This window comes from Myotis daubentonii, chromosome 3, assembly GCF_963259705.1.
Source record: "Myotis daubentonii chromosome 3, mMyoDau2.1, whole genome shotgun sequence".
Lineage (NCBI taxonomy): Eukaryota > Metazoa > Chordata > Mammalia > Chiroptera > Vespertilionidae > Myotis > Myotis daubentonii.
Window position 1 is genome coordinate 202,804,742 of NC_081842.1, and position 17,279 is coordinate 202,822,020.

General features: G+C 54.7%; 1 protein-coding gene across 8 annotated transcripts in view; it reads left to right on the forward strand.

The window, feature by feature from the left end:
* AHDC1 (AT-hook DNA binding motif containing 1) overlaps positions 1-10,327 on the forward strand; it is a 66,099-nt gene extending 55,772 nt beyond the window's left edge. For all 8 annotated transcript variants that reach the window (XM_059690619.1, XM_059690615.1, XM_059690618.1 and 5 more), the window contains one exon: positions 9,878-10,327. The gene's annotated coding sequence lies outside the window, so the exon portion shown is untranslated. The remainder of the gene's footprint in view (positions 1-9,877) is intronic.
* The last annotated feature ends 6,952 nt before the right edge of the window (positions 10,328-17,279 follow it).

A 17,279-nucleotide genomic window follows, 5' to 3' on the forward strand; every position in this document is an offset into this window, starting at 1 on the left:
CCTCCGTAGTTAGAGTCACAGTTTTATGCTCTCGAGATTTTATGTTTTAGGAAAGGAAAATCAAAGGGGAGAAGGTTGGAGAAATCATTTTCTTGATGAACAGCCTGCTCCAGAAATACAGGCACAACTAGCCCATCAGATCCCACTTTTGAACAAACAGACCCGTCACAGGACTGGCTCAGGTGTGGTGGCGGTGGAGTGGGCTGGGGCCCTGTCTGAGCCCCTCTCTCTTCACCTCTGCTGCCACTGCGGCCTCCTGGGAGCGGCTCTTCCTTGAGAAAGAATAGCAGGGCTCCTGGAAAGCCCCGTCCCTGATCTGGGGAGGCCATTCAAGGCCAGGGTGACTCAGGGTCCTGAAGTCATGTCAGTGGAAACTTATTACACCCTCCCTGCCTGACCTCAGCTCCCTTGGTGCCTGAAGGTGGCAAAGGGCAGCATGTGGGAGGCAGGAGGCCTAGAGAAGGACCGTTCCCCAATTGGCCATCAACTTGCTATATGGCCTTGACCAAGCTTTTATCCTCCCCCGCCCCGCCCCACTCCAGCCTCGGTTTCCCCATCTGTTCAAGGAAATTGACTTTGATACTCTCTTAGGCCCTTGCAGCTCTGCATGGCATAGACAATGGATCAAACGTATTTGCGGGGGAGGGCAGCTTATTTTTCCTCCTAATGAAGCCAGGCCGAGATTAAAATGGCCTTCCATTCCCCGTGCGTCTTACTGCAAGCAGTAGAGCCACAGATCTGAAGCAGGGCAGGGGGAAGCTGCTTAGGGTTTAAAATGTCAAACTCTTGATCCTTCTCACTGGAGGGGAGATGTCTCATGGATAATCAGAAATGTGAAATAATCCGAAAACCATTCCTCCCAGGCTCTGGGTGGGAAAATAAATAGGTGTGGGGGCTGGGTGTTTGGGCAGGTCACAGCTCAGTGAGATACATAATGGAGCCACCAGCGAGGCCTGAACACAGGAGGAACTGGGACACCATCCAGCCCCACATTCTGGCCCTGCTCCCTGCTCGGAGCTAGGAGTTGACAGCACTGTCCTCAAACCAGTGCATTCAGTTATTCCAAAGACATCTGTCCAGCACGCACTACGTGCCAGGCATGGGGACACCACAGTGAATACCACGAATGAGATCTTGGTCCTGGGGTGGGGGTGGGGGCTTCCAGCTTAGAGGGAAAGACAGTAAACAGAATGGCGCAAAGTATTTGGGAAATATCACCGTAGGACGGACTGCAAAGAGAAGAAAAGCTAGGAGGCCATGAGAAATGCTGACCAGATCCCGAAGCTGATGCTTCAAGGATGGCGTGGGAAGAGCATTCTGGGCAGAGGGGACAGCAGTGGGTAAAGCCCCGAGGCAGGAAGGAGCTCAGCTTTGAGGACAGTAACGCTGAGTGAGGGGGCGAGGCAGCAAAGCCAGCATCACGCGGGGCATCGGAAGGAGTTTGAACTGTCTTCCAAGACAAATAGGGAGCCACCGAGGTGAGCCCTCAGCTGGGACGTGCCAAGGGTCTCGGTGGAGCAGGGCAGGTGGTGAAGGAGGGAGCCCAGGCAGGCACTGCAGACGGCTCTGACCAAGGCCGTGGTAGAGCTGCCTCCCTTTATCTGAGATGGCACCCCAGTCCCTCTCCTGAGACAGCCTTCCAGGGCCAGGCACTGACGAAAATCACTGTGGGGATGAAGGTTTGGGGATACAGGGGAGCGGAACGGTGAGGAGGAAGAGTTAGCAGAGGGAGTGTCCCTGTCAACAGGACGTAAGCAGAGAGGACAGTGACAGGCTCGTTCGCCAACAGACAGCACTCGGTGTCGGGCACGGAGAAGCAGTCCTTCAGCTGAGCCACATCTTGAGTCCCTCCATGCCCATGCCAGTGCCAGGCATGGGAAGACAAAGCAGCCATGACCTCTGTTCTCAGAGTCAGCGTCCACCCCGGGAAGCTAAAACAAGTACACAAAGAAAACACCGGGTGGAAAGGGGCAGGTGCCAAGAGGCAGGGAGCAGCAAAGCTTGTGCTCCAGGAAGGTGGGTGTTGAGGTCAGAAGTCATCCCTCTGCCCCTTTGGTGAGAAAAGGGACACATTTTGTGCTGGGCTCTTGGTGCAGCACGACTTGACTGGCCTTTCTCAGCTGCCTGGGAGGCGAGTCCCCACCCTCAGTCAGGGAGTTGAGGAAAAAAGGTGCAGCGATGAACTTTGCCCAGAGGACCCATAGTTAGTAAGTGGTGGAGCCAGCATTTGAACCCAGTTCTGGCATCACCCCCACCCCTTCTCCCCCCGCCACACTGCTCCCCCTCCGCCCCACACCCCTGACTCCCCACCCACAAAATGACAGATTGGTCGGATGTTCCCTGCAACTGTTCCTGGGCCTGACATTTTAAATGGATGTTGAGGTTCTGCAGAAGAAGCTGCATTTCAGCTCGACCTTGAAGAGTAGGCAAGATTTGGACACTGGAGAATGGGGGAGGGGCATTCCAGGCAGAGGGAACTGTGGGCCAGGGCAGGTCACATCCCAATGGGAACTAAAAGAGGAGAGCTCAGAGGAGCCAGAGTAGAGAATGTGGGACCAGACTGGTCTGGGAGCTGAGCTAATGGGACAGAATAAAAGGGGTGGGGGTCGCGGGCACCTGGGCCCTTACAGACCTCTTCTCTAGTCCCTTAGAAAAGCAAAGCCAGACAGACTGGCTCCTTGTTGGGCCCTACCATGCCCTGGGAGGAGGGGGGGAGGGTAGGAAGGGCCCTCCAAGGTGTTCAGGAATCTCGAGTCCCCCTCTCCTCCCTGCTCCCTCTCAGGCCTGGATCTGAGTCCAAGAGAAATGTCACAGGTCTTCCAAGGTTACACCAGCTGGGGCCTGACCAGAGCAGGAAGCAGTTCCCAAGGCCACCGTCCAGCAGGGTCAGCAGGCATGCCCGGACCGGGGCCAGGCCCGGGCTGCTCTGGGCTTTGTCTCTTCGTGTCTTGAAACCTCAAGAGGTCACTTGATCTTGCCTCTGGCTCTGAGCAAGAAGAGGCCCTCACGTCAGGGGTCAGCCAGCCCTGCCCTGCCTCTTCGGGGCTCCCCTTCCCAATCCCCGAGGCCGGCCTCCCTCCGATCCTAGCTCTCGCCTCTCCCGCAGCCATTTTCAGGCCAGGCCTTCTTGTTCTGAGCCCTCATTTCCTGGAAATCTAATCTCTCCATGAACATGCCCTCTCACGCTCCTTCTCTCCCACATCCCTGTGGCCCTGGAAGAAGAACCCAAGGGAGCAAAAAGCCCTGAAACGGGGGGAAGAGGGGAAGGGGGTGGAAGAGCATGCCTGTGGGCACAGACAGGCCTGTGTGCAGAATCTGATTCCATCTCAAACCAGCCAAGTGACCTGGTGAGTCACGTCACCTTGCTGCATCTCTTATGAGAATTAAATGAGATTACCCGTGAAGCACTTAGCCGAGTCCCTGGCACAGTGAGCACGTAATCGGTGCCTGGTAAATGGGGGGATAAAATCCTCCTCACCACCTGCATGCTGGGGCCTCTGATCCAATCTGTGTGAGTCACACACCCCTGACCTTCTCCTGCTTGCTCAGGACTCTGCAGCCAGGCCTCCTGCACCTGCCCAACCGGATTCCCTCCTGGGAAGGACCTGGTATCTATCTCGTGCGAATGTGGGGCTTTTGGTGGGAGATGAAATGCTACCTAGGTCTTTGCCTTAGCAACTAAGTTCTCCCTGGGGGGCCAGAGAGACAAGGTAAGTCACAGGCCCCGCCCCAAGGGACCCGAAGCCAACTGCCTATCAGGACCCAGGTCAGCTGGGAGGCCTGCCCACACACGCATCCACACCAGTCCTCTCTCTCGGCGCAGATCCTCTGAGAAAGATTTCCTGTGGCTTTGTAACAGGCCATGGTTTTTCCCCTGGCAGATTTGCCACCTTTGTCACCATAACTTCTGCTGCCGTAGTGCCCTCTGTTTATGCTGGAGGGCAGAAGGAAGTAGATTAATTCTGTATTCAACGCACATGAGCCAGCCACCTTTCTGGGCCACGCATTGCAGCTAGTGCTGAAGGTGCCGCTGAACAAGACAGTGTCCTGCCCTCATGGAGTTTGCAGCCTATAAATAGGTGTTTATGAAAAGCCTCCGTGTGGGTATCACTCTCCAGGGAAGGGGATGAAAACAGTCCCACCAGGGATGCCAGGGACCACTTGGGAACCATGAGCAGGGTGTGGGCAGTGCCGGCTTCCTGGAGGCAGAAAACGGGTCTTGAACACATTTGAGACTTCAGAAGCTGTAACGCCAGCTCAGCCGCCTGGGGCAGAGCACCCAGCACCTTCCAGGTCTCCTGCCCCGACGTCTGTGTCCCCTGCCCTAGTCCATTCCCTCCATTGCTGCCACCAGAGCGCTGTCTGGAGCCCCCCAAATATTTACTGAATGATTTGATTAAGACATATTTGCGCCTATGACTTCATTGCTTAACACCTTCAAAAACTGTTTTTTTCTTCTTATTGATTTTAGAGGAAGGTGGGGGGCGGGGAGAGAAATGTGGTCCGTTCCTCCCTCACGTGCCGACAAGGGATCAAACCCACCACATTTGGGTGCGTGGAACGATTCTCCAGCCAACTGGGCCACACAGGCCAGAGCGCCTCCTGCCCTCTGCACCCTCCTTCCCTGCAAAATAGAGCCCAGCTTCCTCGCTTGGTATTCCGGGTATTCGAGGCCTCTTTTTTGACCCGACCCCGACCTCCTCCTCACTCACGCTCCCTTTCCAGCTTTGGACTGGAATCAGGAGTGGGGGGCGGGGCGCTTTCCCAGCGTGCCCTGTGCCTTTGCTCTGGCTGTTCTCTGGCCTGGCCTGCCCTTTCCTACCCACCATCCATCTCCCACCTGTCAGTTCCTATCTTTCACTCAGACATCACCTCCTCCAAGAAGCGTTCCAGGATCCTTCCCAGGCCCAATTAATCTCCAAACCTTCATGCATCCATGACAGCCCTTCCTGGGAATGTCCTCCCCACGCCATCAGCTTCTTTCGGCCAGTTACTCATGTCAGTGCACTGTTCCCATCTCCCTCCCCAGTATCTCATCATGCCTGAGACATTTCAGGGTCAGGGTTTGGGTTTTTTTTTTTTTTTCCCTTGAGTCAAAGAACAGTATGTAGACTAGGGAGAATTGTGAGAGGAAAGGGTAAGTGTTGGGTAGAAGATGATTTCTCTCAGCTTTTGTTCTCAGATACGCTCCTAACAATGGGGCAGGGCTAACTGGGCTTTTGGGGATCTCCAAGTACAACCCTCCTGGTTTACAGAAAGAGAGAGAGGGAGGGGGACTTGCCCAAAGACACACAGTCACCCAGGCAAGGAGGCACCACATGGCAGAGTCAGGAAGGGCCCTTGGGGATCGCACAGTTCCGCTTTCTTGCCCTTTCTGTAGCCTCCATCCACTTCAGCTGCATCCCAACACGTACCCACTGGTATCCCCTGTCTTTACACAGGCACCTAGCAGGAGACGGGAGAGGGTGAGGATAAGCCTCCCCCCAGCACCTGTAAGAAGTATGAGACTCCCGAGAGGTGGGAGAGGGACACAAGGCCACACAGCTCGGTGGGCGGCCAGGGATGTGAACCTGTTTGGCCCTATAGCATCCCTGTATGCCCAGCAGTGGAGGGAGTGGGAGACCCTAAGAAGGGAATGAGGGGGAAAGCTGGAGTTGAAGAAGCCCCTCTCTGATGGACACAGATGTTTTATTTATTTCTGTTCAGTTAATCATCACCTGAGGATACTTCTTCCATTGATTTTTAGAGAGACTGGGAAGGAGGGAGGGAAGGAGGGAGGGAGGAAGAGAAACATCAATGTGAGAGAGACACACTGATTGGTTGCCTCCCACACACACCTCAACTGGGGCCAGGGATCGAACCTGCAATCCAGGTACCTTTGACCAGAAATTGAACCCATGATCCTTCTGTGCGTGGGATGTTGCTCTAACCATTGAGAACACTAGCCAGGGCTGGACTCTGATTTTTTTAAAAACTTCCCTGGAGTGGGGAGGGGAGCTCCTCCCCACAGCCTGCCCATTCCCAATGGGAAGCCCCACCCTCCTGGAATCTCTCAGGTGTGACCTGTGCCCCAAGGGGCATCAGTGTCCTCTCCACATTTGAGGGGCTTGCTGGCCTGACTTTGCCTGAAAGCATCCTAAGGGGTGGATTGGCCTTTGGGCAGCTGGGGTTGCCTCTGGCCACTTGTCTCTGGAGCCCTTTCTCAGCGCCTGGAGCTCTCTCCCGTTACCTGTCCAATCCCCTTATTTTACAGAGCGACCGAAGGCCAGAGAGGGAAAGGACTTTTCCCAGGTCACACAGCAAGTCAGTTCAGTTCCATGTACTCTCTTGGCCTTCTGCTCCGCTGCCTTGTTTGATGTGAGGCCCCTTCTGAAGGGCAGTGCCTAGAAGGTGGGGGTTAGACCTTAGCTGTGGCCTGCAGTTAGTGGGTGTGAATATATGTCTGCTGGTTGCTTAAATGAACACAGAATGTGTGCTCCTTTTAAAAAAAAATTTTTTTTATTTCAGAGAGGAAGGGAGAGGGAGAGAGAGATGGAAACATCAATGATGAGAGAGAATCGTTGACCGGCTGCCTCCTGCATGCCCCACACTGGGGACCGAGCCCACAACCCGGGCATGTGCCCTAACTGGGAATCGAACTGTGACCTCCTGGTTTGGAGGTCGATGCTCAACCACTGAGCCACACTGGCCGGGCGGATTGTGTGCTCCTTCAGTGGGGAGAGCAGCTCTCTGCAGACACCCTGATTTGTACACGATCGGCAGCACTTTGGGTCCCTGCCCAGCTATCCCTCCGTGCCCCCCAGTGCCAGCCCCCACTGACAGGCAGAGACCATTTAGTGCCCAGACACCTCGGACAGGAAAACTGCTAGAGCACAAGGACTCCGTGGCAGGGGTCTCTAGTCCTTCAACACGAGGCACTAAAAGGTTAAGTCTCATGAACAATGGCTGGTGCCCTGGGGCGCTAGGCACAGGCTGGTGTTGGGGATACAGAGGTCCACACAGGTCTCTGCCCTGGAGGAGCAGGGAAGGGAATGACAAGTGCACTGGTAGCTATGGTAACAGGGTGGTCTGAGGCAGCATCCAGGAGGTGTGCCGACCTGAGCTGGACCTTGACATGCTGATCAGACTTAGACCGTCTTCGCTATCTTCGCCGTCGTTCAGTCAGCACACACTCCTGACCCCAGCGTGTACTGTGCTCCGCGGGCAGGAGAAGAACCACAGTGCCTCCTGCCAAGGCTGGGCCCCCCAGGGCTTCCCTTGGCACCGTCCTCCTCGCCCCTCGTTGTCATTTCCTGGTTTGGGGTCTGCTTTTCTTCCTTCTCTGCTCTGTGAGCCCCTCAAGGGCAGGGGCTAGCAGTCTTGTTCTCTGCTTTGTCTCCAGTGCCCAGCCCTGGGCCACCTGGCATGTGCGCCTTGGTTCCATTTTGTGGAAAATTGAACCTCGTGAGGTCAGGGTTCTATATAGCCACAGCCTTCTCCATCCTCCCCTGCTCAGGAGCCTCTGGATTCGATTCTCTCCCCATCCCCCACCATCCCCCAGATTCTGGCCAAGTCCTGAAAGCTGGGGAGGGCGGTGGGAGGAGGAAGGTGAGACAGGATGGCTTAGCAGAGGGTGAGAAAGCCTCCCTGCTGCCTGGCCACCGGCACCATGGGAATGGTTCTGGCAGGAGCTGCCTGCTGGGCTGAGATCACCATGGAGACCCGGCTTGGAGAGGGTCACTGGCAGTGGCTAAGGGCTGGAGGGGGTGGGGGTGACAGGGATTTGTGAGGAGGCTCCCAGCCTGCCCTGGGGCCCTTCAGGGGAGCAGGAGAGGCTGGGGTTTGGTAGAATTCACTTGCTAAGTGGTTTGGAGCAGCCCATTCTAAGTCTCCCCCTCTCTTGTCTCCCCAACACATTATACCCATCACCCCAACAGGAGGTTCCTGCGCTCAGCAGCTGTTTTTAAACTGCACAGAACTGTCCTGCAGATCGGTGCCTCCAGCCCTTCAGCTGCACCTTTCCCCCACGTCTCACAGCCCCGCCGAATGGACAGCCCGCTCATCACCCCACCTGTGGCGGACTGGCATCCATCCCGCCCTACCCCTCACCCCAAGAGTTGCTTTTCCACCAATCCCCCCAGTCGCAATATAGCTGTCACCCTACCTGGCATACCTATGTTCCATCCTCCCCTCCCCGCAGGAGACCTGACAGCTTAACAAAGATGCAGCTCCCGCCCTCCCCCTCGCATCTCTGTTTGCCACCTGGGCTGAGGCACCCCGGTGGGGTGCTGCTCCCACCACCTTCCGGGAACCCACCTGGGTCCTCTGGCCTTGGGGGAGTACTGGCGAGTCCAACCTCAGGACAGAAGTCTTCCCCGGGGCTGACTGCCCAGCAGACAACAGCCGAGGCTGAGCAGAATTTAAATGTGGCCTGTTGGGAAGGGAAGCCAAGAAGAGGACAAGGGAGGAGAGGCTTTCTGTGGCTGCCGGTTCCTGCAGGGTGGGGGATGGTGGTCTGGCTGGCTGAGGAGCCGGAGAAGGTGTTTTTAACACCCTCACCTGCCCCTGAATTCTGGTGGGACGGTCACTGGGTCACTCGCCGAGTGTGGGAGATGTGAATTTCAGGGCTCTGAGAGGACAGAACTCTGAAAGGGTCAGGCTAATGACTGGGGGTCTTGCGAATGACTGAGCCCATCCCTGCCCCTCTGGGCACCTTCCTGCTCGTCCCAGCAAAGCTGGGGTCTGGGTAGGGCGTCAATACCCCGGGGCCCTTCTAGGGAAGGGGGTACTCCAGCCCTCCAGTGTCTGGTGGTTGTAGGGACTGGGGACTTGGGAGTTCCTGAGCTTCAGGAAGGCAGGAGGTGCAGCCAAACGCAGATGGTATTGTGTTGGGCAATTTCTTTATTCCTTTATTCAGACAGACTTCCTCCTCACCTCACCTCTCTAAGGAACAGAATGGCATCGGTGGGGGCTGGGAAGAGGGTTCGATTTAGAAGAAATTAAAGCGGCAGTTCACACCTGTGCTGTGCTAAGGCCCCATCTTCTCCATTGTGTCATTTCTCAGAACAGCCTCGGTTGGAGGAATTACTAAACTCATTGTTGCATGAGGAAACCCAGCCTTGGAGAGCCTAGCTGGCCCAGGCCCCAGGAAAAGAATAGCAACTAGTAATTAGTGTCATTTATTATGCATTTATGTACCAGGCTTAATCTGCCTTGAACCACTAACTCCTCCCAACAAACCTATGGAATAGTTCTGTTGTCCCCTTTTTACAGATGAGTAAACTGAGGCTCACAGAAGATTCACCAACTTGCCCGAGGTCATAGAGCTATTAATGGTGGTGCTAGCATTTGAACTTAGCTGTGTCTGGTTCTAGAGTTCAAGTTCTCTCTCTCTCTCTCTCTCTTTTTAATATATTTGTATTCATTTCAGAGAAGAAGGGAGAGGGAGAGAGAGATAGAAACATCAATGATGAGAGAGAATTATTGATTGGGGGCGTGCAGGACGCCCCACATTGGGGATCGAGCCTGCAACCCGGGCATGTGCCCTGCCTGGGAATTGAACCATGACCTCCTGGTTCATAAGTTGACGCTCAACCTCTGAGCCATGCCAGCCATGCCAGAGTTCAAGCTTTGGAACTCCACCCACTCACCCAGCACATCCTTTACCTCTCAATGGCCTTGGACCACACATGATTTTACAGATGGAGAAATTGAGCTCAGAGAAAGCCAGGAGCAGCCCAGAGTTTCATGGGGAACTGTTTGGAGAAGGAACAATGGGGTTAGCTTCTCTCAGAATCCTGGTAGGAACTGGGTGGGGTCCCACACTTAGCCTCCCTGTTCTCAGAGCTCAGGTCTGCCTGCTGCTGACTTCTGTCTCTTCTCTTATGCTTCTTTGCAGCTTTCAGAAAATCAACGCCAAGACCCCTCCCAGCGTCCACACCGTCCTCTGGCAGGAGCGCCTGCCCCTCTGCCTCCCGCCCCACCCCACCTGCACCCCCCTGCAGCCCCATCTCCTCCAACCTCCCCCCCCCCCCCCCCGCCCATCTCCTCCACGCAGAAGCCCAAGGTGAGCCCTTTCTGCACAAAACCAGCAATTGTAAATACTTTTTAAAAATGTACAAAACTTAAAAAACAAAACACAGTTTTAGAAAAAGACAAAAAAAAAAAGAGAGAGCGAGAGAGCGAGCGCGTGCAAGAGGTTGCAAGCGGGGCCTCGAGGTGTCCAGAGCCCCTGCAAGTATGCACTGAGAAATTTATCTACAGGTCGTTTGACAAAAATGAACAATATCCTATTTATTGTATATACTGTTTTATTATAAATCGTGGATTGTATATTGCATTCTGTAAACCTGCTGTGGTCCCGTGGTGTGCAAATTCGCATGGTGGGGGGAGGGGAAAGAACCTCTTGCGGGGGCTTTTTTTTTTTCTTTCTTTCTTATTTTTCACTCTTTTGGGTTTTCTCTTCTGTTGTTGTTGTTGTTTTCTGTTGGCAGGACACACCCAAAGATCCAAGTTTGTATTAAAAAGAAATGAAAAAAAAGCAAAAAAAAAAAACAAAAAACAACACACACACCTTGTGTCTTGTGAAAGGGGCGGGCGGGTGAGTGAGGGTGGGATGGAAGGGGCAGGCCTGGGTTTTGTCACCAGCCACTGGGTCCCCAGAGAAGTTGAAATACTGCCCTGTGGTCCCTCCCTTTTGCCTGAGATCTGAGTCACCTTCACATCTGGGCCCACTACCCCAATTCCTCCCCAGGCCCTGGGTCTCCCTGCCTCGGGCTCCCCAGTCTGCCCCCTAGCACTTCTGGCCCCCCCCCCCCCCCCCCGTCTGTTCATTCTGTCCCGGGCGGGCGCAGGGATTCTGCCTCTAAGCTCCTTGCTTTGCCCTAGGTCTTGGTCTCCCCTCACTCTAAGACCCTCTTCTGGCCCACGTCCCAGCTCTCCCTTTCTCTGGGCCCTTTTTTATGTCCCCGGGTCTCCCCTGCCCCTGGACCACTGTCCTTTTCAAAGTGCAGGGATGCCTGCCTCTAGGACCCCTGTTCCCCCGAGTCCTAGGTTCCTCTGAGTCGAGTTTCTGGTCTCCCCTCCTTCTGGAACCCCCGCATGTACTCTGGGCCCAGGTCCTGTGTTTCCCAGCCTCTGGGCCACATGTTCTATTCTGGTTCAGGCATACTTGTCTGAGTCACTCATTCCGTCCTAAGCCCAAGAACCCTGTGAGATGCCCCCTGTCCCCACAAGGACTGGAGTGCCCCCCCCCTTTTGTCTCCCCTTTGCCCCAGGCCCTGGGTCTCCTCTGTCTCCAGGCCCTCATTTTGCTCCAATCCACCTCCATCTGCCCCTGCAAACTGCAGGGTGTGACTAAGACAGTCACACCCTTTCTTTCTCTGCTTTCTCTTTTCCATCCTGAGCCCCAAATGCTGGGTCTGGGTTTCCTCGCAGCTCAGCTTTCGTAAACTTTGGAAATGCGAAGACGACTCTTCCTCCTGTGCCTGCTTCTGGTGGAGCTGGAAGAACTGAGCTGTTTCCCACTCCCCTGACCTTGGGGAGCTCTTGGCTGCTTGACTAAACAATGCCCAGTTGGGCTGCCTGGCCTTTAGCAAGCAGCCTTTCCTATCGGTGCGTTGTATGTTAAAGCTCTGTCCAGTGTGGCTTCTCCGTGTCCCTCCTGCGGAAGCTCAGGGAGACGCCAAGGGCCGGCTCCCCGTGGCCTCCCTCCCTGACCCAACCAGCAAGGTCCAGGCTGGGAGAGTCCAAGGCCTGGGGCCGTTTCTGCACAAAACCAGCAACTGCAAATACTTTTTAAAAATGTACAAAATTTAAAAACAAAACACAGACCCCCCCCTTGTGGGCACCCCAGTCTGAAAGAGAAGGCCGGAGGTTCAGAGCGGGGCAGGAAACAGAACTGCAGCGTCTGTGCTGGATGTGACGGCTCATCCACCCACCGAGGCCCCTCCACGAATCCCCAAGTCCTCTCCCTCCTGTATGGTGAGAGCAAAGGCATCAACACTGCTCAAGCCGACAGTCCAGAGAGATGCTGGAAGTGGGGGCAGGGAGCAGTAAGACCCCGGGAGGGTCGGGAGAGCGGCTCTGTTCCTGGAAGCGGAAAGAGCATGTGCAAAGGCCTGGAGGTGTGAGAGGGTGGCGGGGGGCGGAAGTCACACATAGTTAGGCCTGTTTGGAGCAGACACTGTGTGTTTGGGGAGGGGAGAGAGCTTTGGCAAGACCACTCGGGCAGGGTGGAGGCTGGTTGGAGGGGTGGGTGGCGTTGCAGGAACCAGTGGGGGAGGCCGGAGAAGCTTGTTTTCAGCCCCAGGAATCGCCTGCAGGGAAAAAATGTTCTGCGGTTGCTGAGGAAGCAGAAGAGACTTGGAGAGGCTGTCCAGGTGGGGCAGGCTGGGCAGAGGCAGTGCCCAGTGGGGGACTGAGGGCTCCACTTGTGATTGGTCTAGAGATGGGGAGGAAGGCCGGTGAAGAGTATCTACCACAGAATAAGAGTGGGGATAGGGAGGGGGCGACCCAAGGAGGAAATGGGAATTCAGGGAGGTGATTATAGCCCAGCAAGGGGGCTCATTAATTTGAGAGCTTAACTTGAGAGGATTAACTACAAAGAGAGGGGTGTCCTGGCCAGTGCGCACAGTGGTTAGAGCACCAGCCCGCACACGGAAGGGCCTGGGTTGCAGGTTTGATCCCCACCTCCAGTCGGGGTGCGCTCGGGAGGCAACCAATTGATGTGTCTCACATCGATGTTTCTCTCCCCCTTCCTCCCACTCTCTAAAAACATCAATGGAGAAAATAGCCTCGGGGGAGGATTCTTTAAAAAAAAGAGGGGCAACAGGAGAGGGATGGGAACTCGGAGAAGAGCTTATAGCTTTCGGGATGGGAGGCAGGCTTGGTAAGGAAAACTGGGGTTCCCTGAAAGAAGGGGTCAGCGAGAGAACGGGGGAGAGCACGGTTCTATAGCTTAGTAAGGGGTAAGGAAGCCAAGATATATTTTGCAGAACAGGCTCCAGAGGCCAAGGGCCCAGCCTTTGGGATTTAAGGTTCTCTGTACCCTTGGGCCCTGGGGCCTTGGGCAAAGGACAACAGAGACCCTGCCCAGGTGGGTGGGGAAGGATGAGTAGCACCCTATTTGTTTATTTTATTTTTTATCCTTACACGAGAATATGTTTTTATTGATTTGAGAGAGAGAGAGAGAGAAAAAAAAACATCTCTATTGCCTCCCATACTCACTGCAACTGGGGAGCGAACCCACAACCTGGGTATGCACCCTGACTGGAAATCGAACCAACAGCCTTTTGGTGGACAGGCCTATGCTCTAGCCAACTTAGACAACCGGCCAGGGCACGGCACCCTGTTTGATCTGTTCTTACCACAGTCCCATACCTGATCCCAGAATATATCAAGGCAACATAGTCCCTAGGTATTTGGATTTTACCACCATTTATTAAATACTTCCTGGAGGTGCTTATTCCTCAGAACAATCGGTGAAGTAGAGAAAGATACCTCACTTACAAATGAAAAGACAGCTTCAGAGACTTGGAATAAGTGACTTGTCCAAGATTACATGGGAAGTGGCAGAAGTAGGTTGGCCTGGCATCTGACTCTGAGCCCTTGCCTTTTCATAACAGTTTTTTTTTTTGGGGGGGGGGGACCCTGCTCATAAAATTCATCCAAAAAAATGATTTGTTCTATAATAAAATTTTAAATTATACAAATAAAAATCGGAAATAATTATACAATTATAACACTATGATCCAGATACTGTTGTAAACATTTAACATATATATATGTGTGTGTTTGTGTATATATATATATATATATATATATATATATATGAACTCATTCCATCTCCACAATTCTACGAGGCTTTTTATTGTAATGATTATTATCACCGTTTTACAGATAGAGAGGTAATTTACAAAGACCACTCAGTAAATAGTGACACCAGGGTTCAAACGCTAGATTGTGGAAGTCTGCTCACTGCACTGTTAAAATTTACTTCACCACCATTCCTGGTAATAAACCCAGTGTCAACATTTCTGAGTCCATTCATCTAGATCAGTGGTTCCCAATCTAGGGATTCTGAGATTATTGAGCTGGGTGGGCCTGGGCATTGGAATTTTTTAAAGCTCCCCAAGTGGGCCCTAGCCAGTATGGCTCAGTGGATAGAGCATCGAACTGTGGACCAAAGGGTCCCCGGGTTCAATTCAGTCAGGGCACATGCCCGGGGTTGCAGGCTCCTCCCTGGCCCAGGCCCTGGTCAGAGCACGTGCAGGAGGCAACCAATTGATGTTTTCTCTCACATTGATATTTCTCTCTAAAAATCAATGGAAAAATATCCTCGAGTGAGGATTAAAAAATATAAATAAAAGCTCCCCAGGTAGTTCTGTGCAGCCAAAGGTGAGAACCTCTAATCTAGGTGTTGTGCTGTTTGCATACAAGCAGGCACCTGTGGGCGCACACCTATATTTTTTTAAAAATATATTTTATTGATTTTTTACAGAGAGGAAGGGAGAGGGATAGAGAGTTAGAAACATCGATCAGCTGCCTCCTGCACACTCCCTACTGGGTATGTGCCTGCAACCAAGGTACATGCCCCTGGCTGGAATCAAACTTGGGAACCTAGAGTCCGCAGGCTGACGCTCTGTCCACTGAGCCAAACCAGTCAGGGTGTGCACACCTATATTTAAGGTATCCTAGGTGTGTATCCGATGCCTTCTTGTGTGTAAACTATGGGATGCATTCATGTTTTTCACTGAGTGGCTGTAAACGACTATGGATTCTCTGAATAGACAGACACTATAAACACATTTCTTTAACAAATAATGTATTTAACAAATAGTTTTTAAGCACCTACAAGATTCCAGGTATGTCCCAGGCACTTGAGGATACAACAGTGAACAAAAGAGACCGGGCCCATGCCTTTGAGTGTAGCCTGGTGGAATTGACCAGTTTGGTCCTCTGTCTTTCCCTGTGGGTGGCAGAGGTTGGAACTCCTCGGACATTGCTGAGGGGTGAATGGGAGAGCTTAGGAAGGTAGGACTTGTGGTGCAGCTGTGTGCGTGGTGATCCTCTGGCCGTACTTGCAGAGGTGTTTGAGACAGGGAGACCCAGGGCGTGTTTCTGCGTGTGAACGAGTATGGTTGACTGGCATGTGTGCATGATCTGGGCCTGAGAAAATATGGGCAACTGTGGTGGGGGTGGGGAGAGGGAGTAAGGGAGGGCTGTGTGCAAGGTAGTCACTAGCCCAGAACAGCACACAGATGGTGGCGCGTGTGCGCGCACACACACACACACACACACACACCACCAGCTGCTGCAAGGAGGAGGTGGGTTCCAGTCCCAGGGCCAGGAGAACTCTGCTTTGGGTCTGTGGAGGAGGAGGCATGGCCAGGGCTGGAAACTCTAGAGTGGGAGGAAGGGACGGAAAGAGACAGGAGGCCAGGGACCCACATCTTGACCTCTGGCCTGTTTCCACAGTTCCGACTTGGTGCTCTGGGTCTCTGTGTGAGCCTGGGCCGCCCTCTGTCTAATGTCCATCTCTGTTTCTCTGTTCTGGGTCTTGGACTATAAGGCTGATCGCGTGACTCCAGGTCACCAGTCTCCAGCCTACTTGGCTCTCTGTCTTCCCCCTCCAAGTCTCTCGTCTCTGTCTCCAGGTCTCCTCTGTATCCTTGTCCTTTCTTGTCCTTGCCAGGTGGGGGGAGGGCCCAGTGCTCAGCGAGCAGGTGTCGGCTTGCTCAGGCAGCAGGGAGGGAAGCGGAGGAGGGCACAGAGCCAGCAGCCCCTGGACACAACCACACCCCAGGACACACTCAGGGCACTCACAGGAGCACAGTGACGTGGAGAGTCAGGCTCTCAGGGATTCACAGGGAATTCACACAGACAGATACACATTGCAACATGCAGCTGTGCCCAGAAACGCACAAGGGTGCAGAGGGTCACAAGACGATACCAAGGGATCTCGCTCGCACGCACACACACTAAGAAATACTCATCCAGGTAAGGCACCCCTGAGCACACATCCAGAGGAAACCCAGGGCCATGGGCCTGCAAACGGAAGCGCACACCTTTATAAGGCACAAAGGTTAGCAAAGACAATCGCACTCAGCTACGCCAGGGCAATCATACTCAACCGCATACAATCAGGAATGAAGAGGCAAAACCATGAGCACAGACGGGCACAACAGGCACACAGCCGGGCATGGGGCATGGGCCGAACCCTTCATGGCGCGCCACCCCCGCTCCCCGCCCCTAGAGGCTCACTCGGAGCACCTGGGAACACGCCCATCGGCCGCGGGGGCGGGCACAGCGTGGCCCGGGCACACCTGGAGCCCCCAGCTCGCCCGCGGGTTCCCCGAGTGTGCGTGCCCGCTGGTGCGTGTCGCCACCTGTGGGAGGAGAGGTGCGCACTGCGCCTGGGGCGGCCCGGATGCGAGGCGCGGGGGAGCGGTTGCCATGGCGAGTGGAGCGCGGCCGCATACTAATGGGGCGGCCAGGGGTGCTGCCTCCCTGCCGCCTGACTGCCTCCTCCTACTGCTTCCTCCCGCGCCTCCGAAGTCACCCCGGCCCGCTGCTGGTCCCCGCGCCCCACTCCAAGGGCCTGAGCCCGATGCGGGGGCGTGGGAGCAGTCGGGAGGCCCTTGGCTGCAGGACCCTCGTCTCCCCCGCTCCCCGCAGAGAAGGCCAAGCCAGGCGGGGCTGAGGGCCTGGGGCGCTGCGGGGCTACCTTGCCTGGACGCGGGCATCAAGCGGGCACCGCAGGGCACGCAGCTGGGAGCGCAGGTGCTGCTTTGAAAATGGGGGTGGCTATCCTGGGAGGGGAAATCAAGGGGAAACTTAACCCTTCTCGTCCCTGGGCTAGGCTGGGGTGGGGCAGGGGACTTGACCAATCACTAACACAACCTCATGCCTCTCTTTCCAGCTGCTTCTAGCATCGCTCCAGTTCTGCCTTGACCTACGGAGTGGGGGGGAGGGAATGGGGGGGGGGCGCTCAGCTACCATCACTCCAGTTCTGTTCTAGTATGATTGGTGAAGGGGTGGTGAGGAGAGTGCACTGAGGACTGCGGGGAGGGGGGCAGTAGCGGGAAGGGTTAACACCTCCCCATACCTTGATCCCAATCCCAGAGCCCCGTTTTCACCGCAGCCTTGACCCCTCCTACCCGCTCAGCCCCACTGTTTTAATTGGCATGGAGGGGTATAGCGGTACCCTGAGGTGGGGGGAGCCAGCAGAGGGTTTGCAGGTACAGGCAGTGGGAGGGGGGCCTAATGGGGGGAGCCAGGCGGTTGCCTAGCAACCCCAC